This window comes from Mus musculus, chromosome 18 (assembly GCF_000001635.26).
Source record: "Mus musculus strain C57BL/6J chromosome 18, GRCm38.p6 C57BL/6J".
Classification (NCBI taxonomy): domain Eukaryota; kingdom Metazoa; phylum Chordata; class Mammalia; order Rodentia; family Muridae; genus Mus; species Mus musculus.
In genome coordinates this window covers 26,471,452-26,497,182 of record NC_000084.6, presented here as the reverse complement: position 1 = coordinate 26,497,182, position 25,731 = coordinate 26,471,452, and the positions used below count along the sequence as shown (strand labels likewise).

At 39.3% G+C, this 25,731-nt stretch overlaps 1 non-coding gene across 1 annotated transcript; it reads right to left on the bottom strand.

The window, feature by feature from the left end:
* Nucleotides 1-1,617: 1,617 nt before the first annotated feature.
* Nucleotides 1,618-1,748, bottom strand: Gm23674. The gene has a single exon (XR_003952693.1). It is a non-coding gene; the product is annotated as a small nucleolar RNA SNORA17 (small nucleolar RNA).
* Between the last annotated feature and the right edge of the window lie 23,983 nt (nucleotides 1,749-25,731).

The following is a 25,731-nucleotide window of genomic DNA, read 5'->3' as shown; positions in this document are numbered from 1 at the left end:
TAGATGATGAAGGATGAGAGAGCAGAGCAGGATCTCTCTCTCTCTCTCTCTCTCTCTTTCTCTCTCTCTCTCTCTCTCATCCATGCCACCTCACAACAGACAAGAGGCAGGGCTGACACAGTAGGGAAAGGCTCACCTGCAACCCCTACACCCAGTGCCAGCTCTGCTCTCCTATGCTTCAGCAGATGAGGAGCAGGGACAGCTCTCCTTCTCTTATGTCTCCTGCCTGTTGTAGATGGCAAAGGGCAAGGGTCAAGGGTCATGGAGGGTGTCTCTCCCTTGCACATGCTGCCAAACTAAGACAAGTTGTGGCACTAGCTCTTCCATGCTGACATCCTTGGGGCCAGCTCACCCACACCCTTGCCATCAGGGTCAGCTCTACTGTGCTGCCCAGGTGAAGTACAAGGACTACTCTCTAGAATGCTGCAGCAGGTGAGGGGCAGGGCCAGCTCTCCCCAACTCTTATGACCTTGTGTCAGCTTTCCTGCTTGCTGTTGGTGGCAAGGGGTGAGGGGCACATCTCTCCCTTGTCCATGTCACCACATGGCAGACAAATGGTGGGACAAGCTCTGCCATGTTCACATCCTCATGGCTGATTCATCAGTGCCCCAGACACCAGTCAGCTTTATTGTATTGCCTAGGTGAGGTTTAGGACCTGTTCTCCTCATTGCTGCAGCTGATAAGGGACAGGGACAGCACTCCTACTCTCATGGCGGCAAGGCCCAGGTCTCCTGCTTGATGTAGATGGTGAGGAATGAGGGGCCAGAAAGTATCACTCCCTTGTCCATGCCATCTCATGAGAGACTAGTGGTAGTGCCTGCTCACCCATGCTCATATCCTAAGGGCTATCCCACCCTCAACTCCAGCAATATGCAGAAGCCTCTGTCCTGAGTATTGCAGCTGACTAAGGGCAGGGTCATCTCCCTGCTCCTCCAAGGACCAGCCATTCCTTGTTGCCTAGGTGAGGAGTGGGGCAAGTTCTACAAAGCTCTCAGATATTAACGTGTCCCCAGGTGGGAGCCCAAACCAGGGAAATCTGCCCGGAGTTTAGTTGTAATAGACCCCTAATGCTTCAGCCCCACAGATCTAGATGTGGTCCCTGCTGGCAGCACAGGCCAGGACCCCACCATGGTCCCGGAAGGCATCATAGGCTACTTGCATCAGACTGTTGCTCACTACTCTACAGACTCCAATTCTGCCCTTGCTTATTGTGCCCACATCTTCCTGTTTCTCTTTCTCTCCTATTTCTTCACCAAGTACTTGTTCTTCTATGAGGTGCTCAGGATCTCTGAGTGTCTGAGGTCATCTCAGGAATTGTCTCAAGAGTGCTGTGCACCCTCATATATTATGGGGCCAGACAGGGTTTGTCTACAGTATGGTTTGACCCCCAGCCTGCCCGCCCCCCCCCCCCAGGCCTGAATGGTGCCAGACTGGTGGTCATCTCAGTGTATATTCCTGTCTGGGCCACATGCCTCCAGTCTAGTGTTCATCTCAGATTTGCTCTTGACCAGCTAGTACAAGTATCCCCTTGTGAGGGTCATCTGTCTTGCCCTGGGAGCTTATCTAGGCCTGCCTAACACCAGATTGATGTTCATCTCAGGTTCCCTCTTTTCAGGAACTATTTGACTATTAATCATTCAGATGTTCTTAGGTCAGAACAGTGAACAATACCTGGCCTCTCTCCTCTCTGTCAGCTATTGACCCACAGGAGACACAGAAACCACATCTGTAATACCTCTGGAGGCAATGACATTTTCATGTTTTGAAGTTGTATGTTTGGTAGGTTCCTTAGAAAGGGTCTGTTAAACGCATGAAACTCAAGAAGAACGAAGACTATAGTGTGGACACTGTGCCCCTTCTTAGAATTGGGAACAAAACACCCATGGAAAGAGTTAGTGAGATAAAGTCTGGAGCTGTGACGAAAGGATGGACCATCTAGAGACTGCCATATCCAGGGATCCATCCCATAATCAGCTTCCAAACTCTGACACCATTTCATACACTAGCAAGATTTTGCTGAAAGGACCCGGATATAGCTGTCTCTTGTGAGACAATGCCGGGGCCTAGCAAACACAGAAGTGGATGCTCATAGTCAGCTATTGGATGGATCACAGGGCCCCCAATGGAGGAGCTAGAGAGAGTACCAAGGAGCTAAAGGGATCTGCAACCCTATAGGTGGAACAACATTATGAACTAACCAGTACCCCAGAGCTCTTGACTCTAGCTGCATATGTATCAAAAGATGGCCTAGCCAGCCATCACTGGAAAGAGAGGCCCATTGGACTTGCAAACTTTATATGCCCCAGTACAGGGGAACGCCAGGGCCAAAAAGTGGGAGTGGGTGGGTAGGGGAGTGGGGGGGGTGTATTGGGGACTTTTTGGATAGCATTGGAAATGTAAATGAGGAAAATACCTAATAAAAAAATTAATTCTAAAAAAAAAAGAAAGGGTCAGCATGAAGTGACTATATTTTGTGAGTTTTGCTTCGTGACAATAGTCATAATAATGTCCGTATGACTGAGTTTCTGTCTCGTTAAATATAAATATTAATTTACTTTTTCTTTTCTATGGATCTTAATTATATTATTACAATATTCTTGTCACAAACATCACCATCAAGAGAAATAGTGATCTAATTTTATTTTCTTTATAATGTATATATTCATTTATTATCAGTGAATGAAACTATTATTTAAAGCATAGTTTTTAGTTTCAATGCAATTATAATTCACTTGGCTTAGATTTACAAAGTGTTGATTTCTTCTCTAGAGGTCAGAATAATGACTAGTCTATTTTGCTATGTTAGCATTATTAAATGAATTTTAAATTTTTCAGATATTTTTAATACAATATTTGAATATTTTCTCCTGTCTTGGTTTGATTTTCTTCCCATATTTTGTCTTTAAAATAAGAAACAAACAAAAAGGCACACACATACACACACACACACACACACACACACACACACACACACACACACACATACAGAACCCTGTAGTTACTTCTGTGTTGCCTACCTACTTCTGAGCTTGGGACCTTCTCTGAGGTGTGGTTCAAGCATCATTTCACTGAAGAAATTGCTGTAGTTTGTCTTTTTTTCTTATGCAGGGAGTTCTGAGAGACAATGAAATTGGGTAGATATGGATGTAACTAGGGGCAGGACCTAGAAGGACTTGGGAGGAGGGTAAATATGATTAAAATATATTTTAAGAAAAAATGTATAAACAATAGATACAAAAAGATTTAAAAATATTTTAAAATTTTCATCCCTTTTTATTCTTTTCCATTTTGATGCATTTATTTTATTTTTACATTATATTTAATTTTCTAAATGCATCATTTGTTTGTTTACTTCTACATTTACTCTGTATAAGTCAATTAAAAACTAACTACTTTCACTTTGAATTTTGATTTCTTTAAACCACTGAGATTCCTAATTCTGCTCCAAGGTTTTGCCTTTTATCTATACCTTTTTACTTATTTTAATAAGCATCTTTTGAACTATTGACTGAATCTTCGGGAATTTGTTTTTTGATAATTCACTAGACTTATGGTAATATACTATTATGTATCTTCTTTATAGGAACTTCATAAATAATGCTTTCCTTCATGGTTTTTAAGGCAAAATTATATATAAGATAAAAATACTTGCTGGTGAAAAGTTGACTCTGGTAGTGTTTTAAGTGTAAATTATGGGAAGTTTATTTTTCATTCCTCTGTTGTATATAATTACATAAAACCATCTACTGGTATTTGAAAACATATAGGAGTAAAATGCTCTGGGAAACAAAGAATCCAAAGGGGGCCTGGGAAGCAAGGAAGTGAGAACAGCTGGGAGGGCCATGCAGTATGCAGGGCTTACCTGTAAGAAGGTAAAAGCAGAGTATCTAAGACAGCCTACTTCTAACAATTAAAGACATATTTGGGGTCATGGTCTGGTAGATCCTGGTCCATGACTAATTGACTTTGGGGCTTGAAGCTGTTGGTTGGCTAACACATGATGCCCAGTATCATATAGAATAGGAACATTGCTGACCTCATGGCCAGAGAGCAAGAGAGCCTGAGAATGGTGGTGTGTTTCCTGAGAAACACACCAAGTTCCAGAGATAAACACAACAGGTACACCAAACAGCCACCCGTTTTACACAAGCCTTTGGAGGACACGTAAAACAAAAACAGAACACGTTTACTGTGGGAAGCAGGTGTGGCCGCATGGGCCAAGATGGTTACTGCCTTTCCCGAGCATGCGCAGTGAGGCTGCATTGCGTGGGCTGTCTGCCAGGCTGGACTGTTCCTCCCGGACCTGTCAGCCTATCAGTGACCAACCTGAGCTCATGCTTGGAGCGTGTGTGAATTCTGATTGGATGAGGTGGGGTGGAGCTAGATGAGGTCAGTGGGCGTGAGTATAGTTGCTTAGCCCTTGCCCTAAGTAGAAGCTAGTAGTAGTAAGAGAAGCTGAGTGGAAGGAGAGAGTTGTAAGAAAAGCTGCAAGAAGGACAAGTGGAGAGAGCTGTAAAAGAAAAGGCCACAAGTAAAGAAGCTGTTGTGTGAACCCAATTTGGTGTCCATGTTGTTCGTGTCTCTCTGGCTCGAAGGAACTGTAGCCGTTTACCATGAAAGGGAGATATTTTTAGAGAATGTAGTATACAAGCACAAAAGATATATAGTGTAAAGCTTCACTTAGATTTAAGAACTTTATGACCCAATACAAAGATTTCCATTGTTGATAAGTTAGAAGATGTCCTCTTTTTATCTAATCCATGTTTAATATAATTAATGTAAAAGTTCCAGCAGGACTTGATAAAACTTTTCCAGATGACTAAGTATATGTGGAATTAAAGGTAAATACATTTGAAGGAAGAAAGAGGACACACGCAATCTTGGAACCATAGCACTATGGAATACACTGTTAAATTAAGAGAGCAGGGCTCTCAGGAAGAGAACGATAAGGCTGCCATAAAGACACCTATGGCAACTGGCATCATCTGAATATGCTTTCCAGAAGGAAAGCCCTCAAGGACAACTGGCACAGCCATTTGATTTCAGTTAATCTTGATGACACTGGTTATAAATACATTCTAAATTCCTGACATATGATTGTGAAAGACTCCGAGAGGAGCCCCTTGCTCAGACCTCAGGACAATAGCGGACACCCAAGAACTCACGACAGACCGAGCTTGTTGCAAACCACATGAGGCTTTATTCAGGGAAAGCCAGAGCTCTGGGGACGACTCATATCCCATGCAGGGGTAGAGGAGTCGACCTCGAGGGGAAAGAGTTCCCAGTTTTTATAGGCCCTCAGGGGGGGAAGGAGAAGGGGGAGATTAGGGGATTTCCAGATCTAAACAATGTCTATTCTCAAGAAATGGGTATGGGAGGGAAACAAGAAAAGAATCTAATGAAGGTGTAGCAATGGGCACACACCTGGTCAGAACATTGGCAGACACACAGGTTCAAGGAGTGGCCAGAGCATTGTGCACCTCTATTTTTCTAAATCAGTGAAGCTAGTTCTGCTAACACTGACATCTATCTTGCCAATTTCAGGGCTTCTGTGTCCTTTTACATTCTGCCAGGATCTTTCAATTGAAGGAGAGATTCCTAAGGTTATCTCCCTCAGGCAAATCTATTAACTTTCCTAATCATATTCTCATCAAGCATTATTAATAGATGGGACCATTCATGCCAAGGCTTATAGAAAACCCGCATACTGGCCTATAGGATGCTTTAACCATTACACACATGTTTACTGACTCAAGAATCAAGTATAAGTCTTCTGTTGAGAATCAGTAGAAGCTGGTTTTCCTATGCATGCTCAGTCTAACTGAAGGGATCAAAAGGCCCTGCAGCACCTTTGGCTTCCACATTCAGATCTGTTCATGGAGAAATAGACCTTGTTTCTTCTACTCTCTACTATTTAACCTAGTTTCTAAAATGGTGTTTAAATGCCTTACTTTTTCTGAAATTATTAAGTCCTAGAAAACGATAGATTCTTTTTGCTGAGTATGAAGGGTCTGTAATCCTATATGCAGTTTAACACTCTGAATGAGAGCCATGCATATGGTTGCATAGAGCAGAAAAAGGAAACAGTGAACGAGCTAATTATTTCCAAGGAGTAAAGGAGAACTGGGTTGTAATCTTAGGAAAGTGCCTGACCTAACAACACCAGAGAGGCCACAGAAGGGAATCATGTAGCTCCGTGGGCAAGAAAGTCTGTTTTGTTTTGTTTTGTTTTGTTTTGTTTTGTTTTGTTTTGTTTCGTTTTCTGATGGATATATGGACCCTATTCTCTGCTCCCTTCATGAAATACCCAGTAAACTCTCCCACATTCATTTTCTTCAGAAAATTTGCCTAGAGGAAGACACACACTCACACACACACACACACACACACACACACACACACACACACACACACACGGCTGCAGTTTAGGCAAGAACCACTAATGTTGGGAAGGGGAATACATTTTTTTTTTCATAAAGACACCAAATGTCCCCACCTTTATACCAGTATAAAACACAAACTTGTGGCTGTGAGACTCAAGGAAACATAATCATTTCTTCACAGGAAGTTGACCTGTTGCCATTTTTACAACCCAATGCTCACTCTAGAATCTTCAGTTTCCTTAAATATTAGCTGTATGCTGGGTGACTGTGTCTGCTTTCTCACAGGTTTCTCTGCCCTCCTCCTAACTGACTGTGCAGATCCCTTCAGCCCGAGGGATGGACACTCACCCTGCAACTGGAGCTTAATCAGGCCCCACAGGAGACTGGGGATTTCTGTAGATTAAGTGGAGTTGAGGAGTGAGTTGAGGAGTTAAAGGATCCCGGGATGTCAAGAACTCTGCTCTGTTCTGAGTTGGGATCACGTTAGACTGAGGAGGTATAGGATCACTTGAAACTCTCTCTTGGAAGCTACATAAACCCAACACCGGATTGTAGGTGAGTTTTCTGCCCACTTGCTGCCTTATCCAGCTTTTCTGGCGCAGCTCTGAATCCTGTCTTAAAAGCAGCGTTGTCGTATTCTTGAGAAAGCCTAAACTTAAGTGACAGGACATAAATAGCTGGAGAGAAAAACCTAGTTCAATATAGGCCACAGAAAATCCAACCCCCCCACAAATCCCCACCCTCAAGTCCTCCACACTGGACTAGGTAAGAGCATTACATCACTAACAGCAGCTCCCATTGGCTGATGGAACCTCATAGACCAGAAAGCTGCTCCTGAACTAACTCTTTCGTGTCCTTGTAAAGCATCAGAAAGCAGGATAGCATAGGCTAGAACAAAGGCCCTGGGCAATGACACTTTCAGAGCAGCAAACCTTGCTGGGTCACTGCTTAGACTTGAATGCTGCTTGGAGCTTGCGTGGCGAGTACAAGCAAGCTCCTGAAAAGTGGGAAGATGCTGGCTTGACTGGGAGCTGACAGAGCTCTCCAGTAAACTAAGTACGTCTGCTTTCTTCTCCCACTAGTGTTATTGCAAAGATTCTTATTGTAATAAGTTTTGACAAGAGCTGGCAAAGGGAGCAGGTGCCAAGGAATCCAACTAGTCAGAGGCATTAGAGACACTGTGGGCACTAGAGGATAGAGGTGTTTCCATGGGAACCAAGTGAAAGGTGTTTGGTGGTGGCTGTTTAGGAGGCTTGTTTTCTTGTTTAAGACAGAGCTGAGGAGCATCTTGCTCTGTTTTCTGCTTCAGCCTCACTGGGTAAATCCCTACTCCCCCGCCCCCAGCCCCAGCCTTAAATAGGATTTCAGGAATTTAATTTCTCTGCTAACATGAATAATGCTTAAGTATTAGGCACACCAAAATCCCTTGGGAGTGGCGGAGGTATTATTTTGGTAGATCAGGACGGTTCTAATCACAAAACTCTTTATTTTTGAGGGAACAGTATTGTGGCCAGGGTCAAAATAGAATCACTTCTTTGAAGGAAATGTAAAGACAGCATTTTGAACTTCAAACTCCCCACCTCTGCTTTCATTGTGTATATTTTAGCATTCATATGTCTGAGTTTTCAGATGCATATGTCCTAGGAATGACCCAGAATCTCAGAAATGTTGGAAAAATAAAAAAGAAAGAAAGAATACCTAAATTTTGCAGGGCTTTACATTAGTCTCAATTTATTTTATTTTCATTTAAAATATGATCATATCATTCACTCTCCCTCTTTTCTCAAAACAGCTCCCTTTCAAGTTCATAGCCTCTTTAGTTATGATTTTTGCATACATATCTGAATGAAAAAAATACATAAATATAACCTGTTGAGTCTGTTCAGTGCTGTTTGTGTATTTTTAGCGCTTTCCAGTTGGTATAATACAAGCAACCATGAGGTTTACTGCTATAAGGGAGATTGCAGATTTACACACTGAGAGCTTAAGCGTCCAGATTACAACATCCAGTCTGGGGCAGATGCTGTCTCTATGGAGTGAAAAGATGGCAGTTGGCCTGAGATCATCTGCATGTGCTACTTCACCTTTCTACTCAAATACCTAAAATTAAATGAAGGATGTGTCACCCATGATATCCGTGTCCATTTCTTTCCACAGTCTCATGAGCTATAAGACATCAAAAATATCAGTGTGAATAAATCAAAGATCATGACAACTTCATTTATATTAAAAGAGTAGGGAAAGGACTGTGAGCAAACGGGCTATAGAGTTTCTATAGCATTAATGTTAGTCCATGTTCAGATGCCTGTTCTAGCTTTTTTGTTGGAGTGAAATTTAACTACAACAAGTTTGCCTTATTTCCCCCTTGAAGCCCCTGGATTAAACACTCAGAAATTTATTGGCAAAGAAAGAATCCTTCTGTGGAAGGAAAATCATTAAATACAGGCTGCACTCATTAAAAGTTCCCCATCCAGATGGTCGTTCCTTCAGTCTCTGGTCCACACTTTGTCTCTGTAACTCCTTCTATGGGTATGTTGTTCCCACTTCTACGAAGGATCAAAGTATCCACACTTTGGTCTTCTGTCTTCTTGAGTTTCATGCTGTTTGTTAATTGTTTCTTGGGTATTTGAGCTCCTGGGCTAATATCCACTTATCAGTGAGTGCATACCATGTGTGTTCTTTTGTGATTGGGTTACCTCACTCAGGATGATATTTCCTAGTTCTATCAATTTGCCTAAGAATTTCATTAATTCATTGTTTTTAATAGCTGAGTAGTAAATGTAGCTCCATTGTGTAAATGTACGACATTTTCTGTATCCATTCCTCTGTTGAGGGACATCTGGGTTCTTTCCAGCTCCTGGCTATTATAAATAAGGCTGTGATGAACACACCTGGGGATCTATCCCATATACAATCACCTACCCCAGATATTTTTGTGGATTCCAACAAGTGCTTACTGACAGAAACCTGTAATAGCTGTCTCTGGAGAGGCTCCACCAGTGCCTAACAAATACAGAGGTGGATCCTGCAGCCTACCATTGGACTGAGCACAGGGTCCCCAATGAAGGAGCTAGAGAAGGAACCCAATGAGCTGAAGGGGTGGGTTATCAGCCTCATAGGAGGAACAACAATATGAACTAACCAGTACCCCCAGAGCTCCCAGGGACTAAATCACCAACCAAAGCATACACATGGAGGGACTCATGGCTCCAGCTGCTTATGTAGCAGAGGTTAGCCTAGTTAGACATCAATGGAAGGAGAGGACCTTGGTCCTATGAAAGTTCTATGCCCCAGTGTAGGGGAATGCCAGGGCCAGGAAGCAGCTGTGTGTGGGTTTGTAAGCAGAGGTGATGGGAGGGGATAAGGGGTTTTTGAGGGGAACCAGGAAGGGGGTAACATTTGAAATGTTAATAAAGTAAATATCTAATAAAAAATAAATGCAAAAAGCCAAAAAAAAAGTTCCCCATCCATCCACAAAATATTCTACAAGTGTCTAAAACTGCATCCTGTGTAAGTCTTCATCTGTTGCTCAAACTACTTTGTTCTCTGTAAGGTTCTGTTGGTTTTGTCTTTATTGTATTTATAATATAATTATATTTTGAGTAAATTATCCTTAGTATATTAGTGAAGACACCATGGAACCCACAATGGGAATGTGCAACACAACAGGACTTTCTTTTTGTTGTCCCTGGATACACACACGGTTGTCTGGTCATTGGCAGTTATTGATTAAATTTATATCAACTAAGGTCTGATGAACAAGATTATGAAGAATATAGCTGTTTAAAAACAGACTTAACTGATATAGGTGCACACAAAGTTTTGCACAAATTATTAGTTTATTGTTCTTAATTAACTGCTAATATTTCAAATACATTTCAGAGTGTAAGTCCATTTGTCCTCTGAAGCAACTTTACTTGGGGAGATTGTTGCTTTTTGGCAACATTTTTGTTGCTGCAAGTTCAGAACTTCATGAGGTCCTATTGTGTTCCCTAGAATATCTAACAATGAATTTACTTGCTGCTACTCTGTTCAATTTTATAAAACATCACTAAACCCTTGTCTTAGTTTCTTTTCCTAAAATGGTGGTAAAATGCCCAGACAAAGACAACTTAAGAAAGAAAGGTTTTACTGAAAAGTTTCAGGTATGAAGGTCATCACAGCAAGGTTGTCTGAGGAAATATGGCACCTCACATCCATAGTCAGAGATGGAAAACAATGAGTGTGTGTATAGCACTCTGCACTGTAACCCTTCCACATCCCAGTTCCCACTCACAGATGAGATGGATCTTCCCTCATCAGCTAACAAAAATAACACCTAGCCAGAGGCCAGAACAAAATCTGACAGGCAATTCCATGCTGGGTTATACAGACAGCACCAATGACCATAACATCTAAAACACAATCACACAAACAAACAAAAAATGTTTCTGTTTCCCAAGAATAGTGAAAAATTTACTGGTAAGGAATGGAACTTTTAATGTGATAGTGTGTGTTGTGGATAGCCCTGGAGCTGATTACATTTGATGTTAATTCGGTCCTCCTCCCAATGGCTGTGATCAAGGAATGAGTCAGCACTCAGGTGATTTCCTATAAACCTGCTTCCCACACTAATTTGTAAAATAAAAGAGAGCTGATGATTGGGAGATGAAAGGGAAGGTGGAGAAGAAGGAGGAGAGAGAGAAGAAGGAGAAATGAAAGAGGGACAGGACACAGAGGAGAAAGAAGCAGAGCAAAAGCACACGACCTGGAGAAACCCCAAGTTCTAAGGGGTCTCATAGATGTGGAAGATGGTAACGTAGCAGTAGATCTGCCCAATCTAAGCAAGTAGCATGTATTCATACTAATTGAGTCGTGTTTTCATTGCTGAGGTATATTTGGGTTGGAGATATTTACCACAACAGGTGTAGAATATTTTATATATCTGGTTAGCTATGATTATTTTTTCTATGTAATTATTGTGTTTTACATATTTGGAGATAACTTATAAATTCAGTACTATCAGTACTATAATAGTAGATTAATAGTTACAATAGATAACAATTTTAAGACTGTAGTATTCTAGTCATTTTAACTTGTAAGTTGTTCATTCTTTTTACATAGAATTTTTGTATTGTGTTTTTTTTTTTTTCATGAAATGGTATGGAGGAAAATTGCAAGAGGGGAGAGATTACTGTACCTACTCTGTGACTGACATATGAGGAAAACAGTGCATAGCATTTCTGTGTTTACAGGTGAGAAGAGAACACCTTTATATTTCCGTGGTGTAGGGACTAGAAACAGCTTGCCTTCTTCATGGATGAGCATTCCCCATTCTCATATTTCATCTCCATTTGTGATTATAGACTCTTTAAAAGGTTTCTTATAAAAGAAGTAAAATTTGTTCATTGTTTTTAATCTAGTCAATGAGATGTGCTGATGGGAATGTCTAGATTAATGGCATTTACTAATCTAATGAGAATCTTTCCATCCAGATTCAACTTTGTTTCTCAGTTGCAGTTTTCCAAGTATTTAAACTATTTACCTATACTATGTGCCCACTTTTAGAATGCCACTTTTATGTGCTCTGTTTTGACTTTTAAAATACAGAGGTATTTTAAAATTATTCTCATAGACATAAAAATATGTATAATTAACTTTAGTTGACCTTTGTGAAAATTAAATTTTCACCCCTGAGAAGGGACTATAGAAAGCCTACATCCAGGAAGATTCTCCTATGACTTTCAGAGTGGGAAATAAGAATCTTATTTATTCCACTACCAGGTTCATGGTTCATATTTTACATTGTTTGTGATGAAAAGCACATATTAGTTACCCAGATAATTATCAGTTTCATTTATCATTCTATATTTTTGATATCTCTTCTCATTGAACTTACTTTAGTGATTTTTCATAATATGAATGGGAAGGCTTTGTTACAGTCTGAGAATTTTGTGTTTTTATTTTAGAAGTGCTCTTTGTATTTTTTGTTTTAGCAGTTTCATTCTGGTTTCATGCCACTAATTTTTATTTAATTAGTCATCTATTATGTCCTGTGCTATGCTTCTCCTTTTGAACCAATATTACCAGTGTTACCAATCTATTGACAATGTCCCAGGGTAGAGTCTCTGCTTTTTATTTTGTCTGCCACCCATTTTGATGATTAAAACACATGTTTAACTGGGCTGCCAAGAAATCTCAGCATGAAGAGGCATTTGAGGCCAAGCCTGAGTTTGATCCCTAAAACCCACATTGTGAAAGGCGGTAACTGACTCCCAAACTTTGTCTCTGACCTCTCCATATGTGCTGCGGCATGCTAAACAGACAATCAAACACATAATTGAATAGATGTTTGAAAAAATTGTGTGCAATTTCTACAGTCTGTTCACCACAGGGACGTCAGCCACTTCACTACAAACCTGTTATAAGCATGGCTGATGTCATGGTAGATACCTTACTTCCAGAGGTATATTTGCAAAGGGTGAGGACATCATGAAGTAACCAACTTGTGTGAGAGACAGAGCTCTTCAGAAGCACTGGGAGGAAGGTTTCAGCCTCAGGTTGATCTTCAGTCCCTGTAAGAGAGCCCGAGCCAGAACCCAACCCTGTGACTTAGTAAGTGGTGCTCCTTTGAGAGCACTGAGCAGTCATTTTGCTTACTGGGTGATATGCTTTTCTCTTGTCTGTATTGTTTCCTATAACTTTCTTTTTAAATTTTGAGATTATAATTTTATTATAGTCTTTTCCCAAACCTTCCCTTAGATCCCTCCCTAGTCTGCTTTAAATTCATGGTCACATTTTTTTTTCAGTAATTGCTCTTGTATCATACATGTTTATGCATACATATAGGCATTCCCAATTGTAACTAGCTCAGTCTATGTAATGTGAATTATATACATGTTTTCAGGGCTGACCACTGGGCACTGGGCAGTCCATTAGTGAGTTTCAGGTTTTCTCCATTGCCTTTATTTATTTGTGTGCAGTGGAGTCCTCCTGAGACTTTCCCTGTCTACTTTAGTGTGTTACTCATTTTATCTTTGTTCAGCTCACAGTTGTACATTTGTGTTGGCCAAACCTGGTGTTGGTTTTCTCCTTTTGATTGAAACCAGATAGTTTCTATCAAGTTCTCTCCAGCTTACCTGATTTCTTTCACCCCACGAGTATTTTTATACCTCATTCTCCGGTGTATAATTATCTTCTGTTATGTTTCATCTAATACATTCTAGAATAATATTGGTTCTTTCCATTTGTTTGTTTTGTTTTGTTTGTTTTGTTTTGTTTTGTTTTGTTTTGTTTTAATATTTCCTCCTTATTTAGGGAAGAGGAGAAATCATGAACTAATGGTCAAGGTCTTGCTTGCCAACTCTAACATCAGCACCATTCTGACTCCCCCATGAGAAATGATAATATTCCCAGTATTTGCCAAGGAACTTTGGATTTTACCCTTGAAATTTGAGTATTTCACCATCACTCGCTGACTCTCATTTAAATCCGAGATGGGGGTGTTGAATTTTTTTTAGGAAGTAATTATAAATCACTTCTAGGGAGTCATTTGAGTCTGCTACATTGAGATGGGGCTAATATTTCAACACTTCTGGCTTTCAGCTATAATGAGTGTGACCTTCCAAAGTTCTAGAAGAGCCCTCAGGTACAGAGACAAAGATATTAGATCAGAAATTGGAGGATTTTGAAATGGTGGTGTCCATGGAATATGATGGGTTTTGACAGTGTCTGCTAGGAGGGGATTTTAGTTTGAGGCATTAATGTATCTCTACCTTTACTTAGCTGCTGCTCTTGTGTCACTCAAGTGATTCAAAGCAACTGTCAGCTCAGATGTTTTCCTTTGTGAGAGAAAATACAGATCAGTAGAAAACTGTAAGTCTTTCTGGGTTTTGTGTCTCTAGTGCTTAAGCCTTCTGTGATTTACAGCAGTAAACAAATTGTCTCAGTGAGAATCAAGCTTGAGGCGGTGAGGTGATAAGGGAGGGAGACAGTTTTAAGAAAGAAGTCCATAGAGCTAAAAAACCTACACCAAGACCACACAGAGGACAAGTACCCAGTGAGCAAATGTGGCTATGGTTTCCCCAACTTTGTTTTCTTTTTGTAGATGGCAGAGAGCTCTGAAGATGCCCACCCTTCAAATGCACAGCCAACATGGAGCGAGTGGATGAGAAATACTGAGCCCCCTGGAAAAAGATGTGTGTGACTGGACCCATTTTCAACAATTCTTTAACTCATTCAAATCCCCAGTGCACTTGAAAATACATTTCAATATGTACAGAGTTCCCTCTGAACTGTGTACATTATTAAAGAACACAACAACAAATCACCTGTTTATCATAAAATACAGTTCTTCATGTAAAAACAAGAATACATAAACTTGTCACATTCTCTACCAAAGAACCTTTGATCATCTGTTTTTCTTCATCTATTTATTTATATACTTTTGTGAAAGTCATTCAGAAATTTCACATAGTAATGAAAATATAATTTTCATTTTTAAAATATGTATAAAGACTGTCTTTGTTGAAATATAAAGTGTGATAATTAATGTGACCACTCAGAATTGCCTTTTTCTGGATAAGGGAAATGTGGAGAAACTTCTAGTTTCTTGGACGTTTTCAATAAACAGGTTTTTAATTTTATAGAGTGTCTTTTCTATAGAATGCCTTTCTTTCCTTAATTTATGAAGACATATAATCTAAGCTTAGTTTTTTATCTTCAATATATTAGTTAAGTGTGGGCCTGGGTACCAGAGGTTTTCCATGGAGATCTCTGGCCAGGCCTGGTGTGAGGGTTCCAGTGAAGGGAACTGATTGTGAGTAGGGAGATGAAGTCTCTTCCTTGCCTTCCAGGTCACTTGGAGCTGTTCTGCACTGAATCAGGTCAGGCTGGGCCTATGAGAAGCTAACTATCCAGGGAGGAGTGTCCCAAGTGTTACAGCTCTTGGAACAAGAGACTCAGATGATGGAGTAGTTCTCACACACCTTTAATTCCCTGGGTAAGATTTATATACAGTTTTGGGGGTGATTCAGGTTTCGACAGCAGGTGCCTCTCATTGGCTTGGACTGAGAGCTTGGGGAAAACCGTATTTGCATGTGGGAAGGCTTGTTGCTGCTCCTAAGTGACTGATAGCCACAACCCTCTCCGGCAGGGGGTGGGGAGGACTGTTGGGGCAGTAATTTCAACAGGAGGAAGGGGTCCAGGAGTCATGATCGACCACCATTTGTCCCATGTAGGTGGAAATCACCACCCATCAGGTGTCCGGGGTTCCATGCTCAACTGGAGACCAGGCTGTCTGTGCACAGCCTACTGCCCCACAGTTAAGTGTGTTATTCTAATTTGATTTGGCCATTGTTGGTAAATTCAACTCAGCCTGATCACTGAGGATGTTTACCTTATAAGATAAGCTATATATTTTACTTCAGAAGATGCAACTATTTGAAAGGTCTATTTTATGATTTATTATCTTCTGGATGTGGTATCAGGATTATAACAGATCTTTAAAGGAGGGAACAATGACCCATGCATTTCAATCATGGTAACAATATGAATATATAAACTTATTTTTGAAAGATTATGAAAGATTATGGAAACTGACCAGGGACACCAACTTTTATTAATGCATTAAAAAGCACAGAAAAAGACCAGTAAAAAATTATTTAATGTCAGATTTCCTTTTCTTTTGAAGAATATATTTGGTGATTTATGCTCTCAGACAAATTGTCCATTTCTTCTAAGTTTTCAATTAACTTTTGGAAATTTCTGACGTTTTTGTTTGTTCATCTCCAGTACCTCTATGGTTGATATTTCTTCTAATTCCTAAAATGATGTAATTTTTATTGATTGACCATTTTATTTGTTTACATATCAAATGCTATCTCTCTACCTGGCCTTTGCTCCATGAATCCCCCCTCCCTCCCCCTCCCCTTTGCCTCTAAGCTGGTGCTCCCTCACCCACCCACCTACTTCTGCCTCACTCCTCTAGCATCCTCCTTCTCTGGGCCATGGAACCTCCACAGGACCAAGCACCTCCCCTCCCATTAATGCCAAATAAGGCCATCCTCTGGTACATATGTAGCAGTAGCCATGGACCCATCCATGTATACTCTTTGGTTGGTGGTTTAGTCCCTGGGAGCTCTATACTCTTGCTCTTCCTATGGGGTTGCAATCCCCTTCAGCTCCATCAGTCCTTCCCCTAACCCCTAACTCTTCCTCTGGGGTCTGTGAGCCAGTCTGATGGTTGACTGTGAGTATCTGCTTCTGTCTCAGTTAAACGCTGGCAGAGCCTCTCTGAGGATAGCCATACCAGGTCCTTCCACAGACATTAAAATAACCTATTGGTGAATTCTCTCTCTCTCTCTCTCTCTCTCTCTTCTCTCTTCCTGAAACATCTTATCAGGCTGTGTAATCAGCTTTACAAGGAGGCAACTATTAATTTTTAATTTTGTTGATTTTTAATATTCTAGTTTTTAAATATCTTTCATCATATTTTACTCTATTGTCAGTTGTTCCTTATTTGGGGAGCTAAATATGTTCTATCTCTTATTAAATTTTATTTTCTTAGGGCATTTGAATGTTCTAATGTTCTTGCATGAAATCCAGGCTTGGGCTGTGTACCCTTGCCTCCATTATTCCATGCGATTCGACTCTGGTTTTCATTTCATGGTCTCCATTCCATTTTCAATTCCATAAATGTTTGAACCCTTCATTAAGTGAGTTGCTCACTCACAATTTTTAACTTATTTTAGTCCAGAAAATATAGTTAGCAATGGCAATAGCTTAGTGTTTCTGAGAGATATTCTTCATTTTAGAAGATACATGACTATTTGAAAAAAATAACTGTGGTTTAGGATCTCCTGAACCATGTCTGCCTAGATACCACCATGTTCCTGCCTTGATGACAATGGATTGAACCTCTGAACCTCTAAGCCAGCCCCAGTTAAATGTTATTCTTATAATAGTTGCCTTGGTCATGGAGTCTGTTCGCAGCAGTAAAAACCCTAACTATGACAGGTAGAAAAATAGACATATAGGTGGTAGAAATGGAGGATAAATGATGTCTAGATAAATAAAAAATGAGAGAGATCATTTTTGAGTATAACTCATCAAATTTTACTTGATTTACTAATTTCATATATTAATATTTCTTCCTTTTAATGAAATATTCTACTTTTTTGCATGTTAACTAATCAGTGTTAGTTTGACACTTTTTCTTTAAAATGTTATTAAGCATTGATCTACATTATGTAATTAGAACTATTACATAAAATTATGGAACATAGAATTATTACATAACATTCTTTGAGAAAATGTTTCCTGTAGACAATGCTGCCTGTGAATTCACTGGTAGCTGTGATAGGCCTTCAACTATCACTCTTTGCACCTTCACCCAAGAATTTGAATTGCAGGCATGTTCATCTTATATAGTTTATAAATTGAAATTAATTGCAAAGCCACATAGAAAATTGTTTCTTACATTCTTTTGTGATTCTCATTGCCGTGTATTACTTTTTTTTTTAACCAAGTTTTTTGGGTCATTATTTCTGTGTGGTGTATTCTGACATTTCTTTACAAGTTCTCCAGTATTATGTCTGCATAATAGCCAGTTCATTGAAGTTTCACCTATAGAACACTGCATTCCAAGTGTTTCTTAGTATAAAGCATTTTTTGATATAACACCTTAAAGTTTGTTCCTCATCATAGAACGGCTGAATAATAATCTTATAAGGTGCACATGATTGTTTTTATTATTATTATTTCTCATCTAATGTAATTGCACAAGACTAAAACTTTTTGTATGTATTTCCTGAGCTTCATTTTTCTTCATCTGAGCAAGTTTTTCTTCTGTTGTTTCTGTAATTCTCTGTGCCCCTCATTGTCTTAAATCTTGGCAAGACTTTTTCTCTCTCACAGATAAAACTAGGAATTGAACACTGACATTTTTTTTTTACCTTTCTTATTTGTTTCTGTTATTTCAAATTTTGCTAGTGATCATTTGCATAATTATTCAGTGTTTTAACAATTTTCTCTCTCCCATTGCATCTAAAAGAATGTTAACCTCAAAAGCATATTTAAGCTCTGGAAACATTCTCAGGCACTGCACGCAGGATACTGGTAAGTCTCATTTGAAAATGTAGAGCCTATATCATATTCATATCACATATTACTTTGATCAGTATTTGTTTTGGATTTCTTTCTTATCTGTCTATCTATCTATGTACACACATACATACTCATCCTTCAGGTGAGATGAGGATATGCTTTACGATGTTTCATTTTATGTGCACCCTAACATACAGGTCTGTCTGTGTCTGTCCATCTGACTGTCTGTTTGTTTGCTTTATAATTTGCTAGCTCTTGAATTCTACTAGGTACTGGGAGACATAGTTACATTAGATTTTATCTCCATTCAGATAGATATACAACTCCTGTTCTGATGACGTAAGAGGGAGACTCACGCCTCATCTCTCCATCCACCCACCTTCTTATGTTAGGTATACTTGAGGAAGCTCCACCACAGGGACACTCATATATCAGAAGACCTGCTTCTTTTCAAAATATGATCCTTATAAATCCAAGGTGAGATTCATTACATTCATAGTTATATCAACAAGAATTAGAACGATTCGGGTTATTCAAAAATGTAGCCATTCAAAATCAATACAGATTAAATCAGAAATTTTGAGGCAAGTAGTTTAATGATTACAGGAGAATAAATTCATTAACAGGAATCCTAGCAATAAAAATTAAATGATATAGCACAAATTAGCTATAGACACAAACTTTAAAGAAAATTTTATAACTGCATTGAGAACTTTGAATCTTGACACATAAAACATTACAACAGGCAAGAAAAGCACAGATAAGCACTCATTCAGAAACTGAATTCTAACTTTCCTTTTGTCTTAAGGTTTTACTGTTGTGAACAGACGCTATGATCATGACCACTCCTATAAGAATAACATTTAATTGGGGATGGCTTACAGGTTCAGGGGTTCAGTCCATTATCATCAAGGCAAGGACATAGTGGCATCCAGGCAAGCATGGTTCAAGAGAAACTGAGTGTTCATCAGAAGGCTGCTAGCAGAGTACTGGCTTCTAGGAAGCTAGGATGAAAGTCTTATAGTCCACACCCACAGTGACAAACCTACCCTAACAATGCCACACCTACTTCAACAGGTACATGCCTTCTCATTGTGCTACTCCCTGGGCCTAGCATATACAAACCATATCACATCTTTGCATGTGTATCGAAAGAGATTCCCAATGACAGTGAGTCAGAAGTATAAAAATCACTATTATCGAAATCAGTACTTTCATATGAGTTAAACAGGGAAAACAAATAATAGAGATGCTAACATGGATTGAGGAAAGACTACCACAGGACCACAATCTTATATAAAGAACTACACGAAACTAAGGAACTCTGAGAGTGAGATAGTCTTCCTCAGGGAAGAGCACACCAATTAATTGTTCAGTAAAGAATAGTCATCACTGAAAACATATAAACAAAAAACTTTACACAGACAGAGCATGCAGTAAATGTATATTTAGAAATCTGTAGAGTGTCCACACTTTGGTCTTCGTTCTTGAATTTCATGCGTTTGGCAAGTTGTATCTTATATCTTGGGTATCCTAAGTTTCTGGGCTAATATCCACTTATCAATGAGTACATATTGTGCGAGTTCCTTTGTGATTGGGTTACTTCACTCAGGATGATACCCTCCAGGTCCATCCATTTGCCTAGGAATTTCATAAATTCATTTTTTAAATAGCTGAGTAGTATTCCATTGTGTAAATGTACCACATTTTTTGTATCTATTCCTCTGTTGAGGGGCATCTGGGTTCTTTCCAGCTTCTGGCTATTATAAATAAAGCTGCTATGAACATAGTGGAGCATGTGTTCTTCTTACCGGTTGGGACATCTTCTGGATATATGCCCAGGAGAGGTATTGCGGGATCCTCCGGTAGTACTATGTCCAATTTTCTGAGGAACCGCCAGACACCCATAGAAGGAGTTACAGAGACAAAATTTGGAGCTGTGACGAAAGGATGGACCATCTAGTGATTGCCATATGTAGGGATCCATCCCATAATCAGCTTCCAAATGCTGACACCATTGCATACACTATCAAGATTTTGCTGAAAGGACCCAGATATAGCTCTCTCTTGTGAGACTATGCCGGGGCCTAGCAAACACAGAAGTGGATGCTCACAGTCAGCTATTGGATGGGTCACACGGCCCCTTATGGAGGAGCTAGAGAAATTACCCAAGGAGCTAAAGGAAACTGCAACCCTATAGGTGGAACAACAATATGAACTAACCAGTACCCGGGAGCTCTTGTCTTTAGCTGCATATGTATCAAAAGGTGACCTAGTTGGTCATCACTGCAAAGAGAGGCCCATTGGACTTGCAAACATTATATGCCCCAGTACAGGGGAACACCAGGGCCAAAAAGGGGCAGTGGGTGGGCAGGGGATTGGGGGGGTGGGTATGGGGGAACTTTGGGATAGCATTGAAAATGTAAACGAGGAAAATACCTAATTAAAAAAAAAGAAATCTGTAGAGATATACACATGTATGTTTGTAATAAGGATTTTTAAAAAGTAGCCCATGAATCTGAAAAATATAATAAAAAAACTATATAGGAACGTTTGAATGGTGAGTGTCAAAAGGGAAATGACTTAATTATAAATTATGTTCCCATGAAAAATATTTGAAAACCTCTCCTATAAGCAATGCCTTGTTATTAGTATATCACACAAAAAAAACTTATGTTAGAACAATTTCAATGGCCAACATGAGATGGATTTTTAATCTATACATACTGGCATTTCTTTATGTAGCTATAGATATTTGCATGTTTATACAGCTTGTTGAGTTATATTTAAAAGCAGTCCCAAGATGTTGGGACTCTCATCTTTCCAAGGTCAGTGACAAAATTCACTCAAAGGAAATTGAATAAGTTGTAAAGTCCCATGGTCTCTCCAATAGGAAAGATAGATCTGGTATCAGATCTTCACAAGCTATGTTGGGGCTGTGGTGCTATGGGAGAATCCTTTCACTCACTTTTTCTCTTTCTTCTCTCTGGTGGTTGTTGAAAATTCAGCTCTGATGGTGCTAATGTCTCACAAACATGCTGTGCACAAGCATCGATCTGCCATTCTCCTCCTCATACTCAAAGCCCTTCGCCTAAATCTGGGATTTGTTGATGACTAAGAAGTTGCAGCCCGTTTGTCACAGTTCTGGTGGAAGAATTAACTATTCAGCTAACCCAACCTACAGTGAAAAGTAATTGAACTTTGCCTAAGATCTATAATATTTTAGGGGAATAACTATACAACTACAAAAAAATCATAAAGGAAAAATAGGTCAAGAGCACAACATTTCTTAGTCTTACAATTTAAAAAGGAAGTTAAAAATCTGCCAGTTTTACCCTAGTTTCCCATAGATGTCCCTATAATAACAAAAAAAATGGATATAGCCAACTTTAATTTTGTTCTTAGAAGATGAAAGTGAGGGAAATCTTAATGAGTCATTATGGTTGGTGAAGACAGCAAAAGGGGAGTAGCAGAGAATGTGAGTGTGGAGTTGTTCCTTCATTGAGAAATCCTGTGTGTGAGAGTTAATTCTGAATGGACATTTTTATTTACTCTTGATAGTTAATTACAAAAGCAAGTAAAAGTTGTCCCAAAGATGCACAACATTTTTTTTTCTAGTTAATAACAGGACTGTGGATCACCACACTTAAGTATGACTCTTTAAGAAACTTCTGCATATTTCTCGTTCAAATTCCAGAAGAGGTTAAAACTTCCCAACATTCCTGTGAAATGTCAAACTCATCCTCAGTTACCAGCCTCTCTCAGGAACTCTGCTTATCTAAAGTGGCAAGAATGGGACCCATCAGGGCCACTTGTATTTGACTGGATGAATTCAGAAGGGTAGAAGAGCCTTTTGGTGAAGAGGACATAATGCAGGTTAAAACATCTTTACTCATTAAAGCTAACTTAAGAATGTCTGTGTGAATTAGTGAGTAGAGTGAATAATTGAACAAACTGTTGAAAATTTCATCCAAGGGTGCCTATAGCCCTGGAGGAGAGAGGGACCCTGGTGACAACTTGCTCCTTAGCAAGCAGGTTCACAAGCTTACTGAAGATGTATATTTTTAAAATGTGTTTTATCTCTCAAGGTAAACTAAGTCATGAACTCCCACAGTGACTTCCCTGTGAGCATTTAGTTTGCAAATGCCCAAACGGTAGTCACTTTTCTGAACTTTATCTGTTTAGTATTTACTGATCAAAGCTTGTCACCCCCTAGAAAGACATTAGAGGAGTTTCCAAATAGAGAGCATTCTCTTCTGTGTTGTACGGGAACTTTTGTTCCTGAAAAGTTTAAGAATTAGAATCCTAAGCTCTTTGTTTCTCACAATGTGATTGCATTGGAAAGTTAGACATATAAAGATAATATTGAGTCATTATGTTGGGCCTGATTCTAATCTGGCTGAAGAAGAGAGCCAGGAGGAGACATACTCTTCCAGACAGAGCTTTGTGTGAAGAACTAAGGAGAAGTCAATAATACAAAACATGAAAACGAGGGTCACAAAACATACCAGCCTTGCCTATGCCTAATTCTTATACTTCTCACCTGTCCAGTTCTGGAAAAGATTACATATTGCTTTAGCCAGGCAGTCTATAGAATTTGTTTACTTTCACCCAAATATTGAAGAGCTTTTATCATTACCCTCCAATCCACCCAATGAATATTGAACAACCTGTATGGCTTCAGTTTGAACCTATCAGTAAATGATAAGATTAAATGAATTCTTTTTTTTCCTTTTCCATTTTTTATTAGGTATTTAGCTCATTTACATTTCCAATGCTATACCAAAAGTCCCCCATACCCACCCACCCCCACTCCCCTACCCACCCACTCCCCCTTTTTGGCCCTGGCGTTCCCCTGTACTGGGGCATATAAAATTTGCGTGTCCAATGGGCCTCTCTTTCCAGTGATGGCCAAATTCTTGAGGATGAAGTCATAAACACAGAGAATTAGTGCTCTCTGAACACACACACACACACACACACACACACACACATACACACACAGAAAATACAATCTCAGAGGTAGAAGGATGACTCACTGGTTAAAGTGATTGCTACACAGGCTTGAGGATCATAAAACTCACACAAAGTTAGCTCCTCAGAACACATGTAAAACGCTAGGTGGACATGAAAGACCAGTTATCATTCTAATTGAAAAAGATAAGGGGTCATCAAATGAAGTTGGTTAGAGAAACTAGGGGTATTGGTAGTCTCTGGTTTGTCTCAATGAATAAGGTTGAAGGGTGATGTAGGATGATTCCTGACACCAACTTCAGGATTCCACATGAGCAAACACACATATGTGTTACCATGTGTGCAGCGATGCATATCCTCTCTCTCTCTCTCTCTCTCTCTCTCTCTCTCTCACACACACACACACACACACACACACACACACACACACACACATACACGTGCACGTATAAACCAGAGAGGGAGGACAGGAAGACAGACACACAGAGACACAGAGACACAGAGAGAGACAGATACAGAGAGAAAGTAAAGTAACAAAAAAAGCCATGCTTTCCATGTCTATGCAAGAGATGCTCTAGCAAGGGTACAAGAGTATGGAATAACTGAGACACCAGAAGAATTTTGAAGACAATACTACCATAGTTGATATTAGACAGATCATTTCTGATTCTCATTTTGTTCATTTTATTTTATAGGCAGGGTCTTACTTTATAGTTCCAGCTGGCCTGAAATGTGATGTCCAATCTCAAATGTATAGTGATCCTACTACTTTGATCTAGCAAGTACTAGAATTAAAATATGTACTATCATAGCTGACATCTCCTGATATTATGAATATAAATTTGGTTGTATAAGACTCCAGTTTATAGAACAGTAATGATAATTGTGATGTTGGGGATTGGTTCAGAAGACCATCCATATGCTAAGATGCATATGGAACTTCATCCTCAGCTATGAGTGTTATCATAGCATCATAGCAGAATAGTGTACAGATTGAAAAATAACAAACTCCACATATCTAAAGGTTATTACCCCAAACCCCATCCTAATTCTCTACCAAAGATAATTACACAAGTGTGGAAAATATAGTAATAGATTTAGGAGATTTTATAGTTGTCTTAGTCATGGTTTCTATTCCTGCACAAAACATCATGACCGAAGATGCAAGTTGGGGAGGAAAGGGTTTATTCAGCTTACAATTCCATGTTGCTGTTCATCACCAAAAGAAGTCAGGACTGGAAATTAAGCAGGTCAGAAAGCACGGGCTGATTCAGAGGCCATGGAGGAATGTTACTCACTGGCTTGCTTCCCCTGACTTGCTCAGCCTGCTCTCTTGTAGAACCAAAGACTACCAGGCCAGGGATGGCACCACCCATAATGCCCCCCCCCCACCGGCCCCAATCACTAATTAAGAAAATGCTTTACAGCTGGATCTCATGGAGGCATTTTCTCACCTGAAGCTCCTTTCTCTGTGATAAAACTAGCCAGTACAGTAGTATAGAGGAAATATAACAAATAATCAATCATAAGGAATTTATTTTTCAAGTAGTCATATATTACCTTTGACATTGATATATTACATATTTTCACTATAATGCTTTTGCCTTCATGGCTTTTAAGTAACACTTGAAATATATTACTATCTTATATATATTTAGTTTTGTTTCACATTTATAATTTTTGTTATTAATACTAATCTATATTAGAATGTATTATTTTTTCATGGACTTTTCAAAATGCTTACGTAAGTTACTTACTTATTCCTTTTACTCCTCCCCTGAACTTCATATACAGATATGCAACATGTATTTTAGCTGTATGCTGACTCATGGCAGTGCCTCCTAAAAGTGCAGCATTGACAATGGGATGGTACTTGTTAGCAAGGTACCAAAATGTGGTGGAATCCTGTGAGTTCCTTCATTGCCAATGAGCTCAATGATCTGCTAAGTGAGCTTCATACATGAGTCTGCTAGTTTCTTTCTGAACCTTCTAACATTTTCCATGTGGAGATGATGCCCAATGGGTCCTCAAATGCCTTTGTCTTGGATTTCCTAGCCTCCAACACAGGAAAAATATTACTTTGTATAAAACAAAAACCATGGAAACACTAATATGTGGTTAACTAAGTTATATGAGGTTTAAAATATATATGACATATGAATAATATTTACCCAGTTGTTATGGGAGTTATAAAGAAGGTGAATGTCAAAGACTTTAGTAATGGTTGCTAAGTTGATATCCATTTGACGTTATCTTTTTTAGTTATTGATTATGCAAAATAGATGTAAAA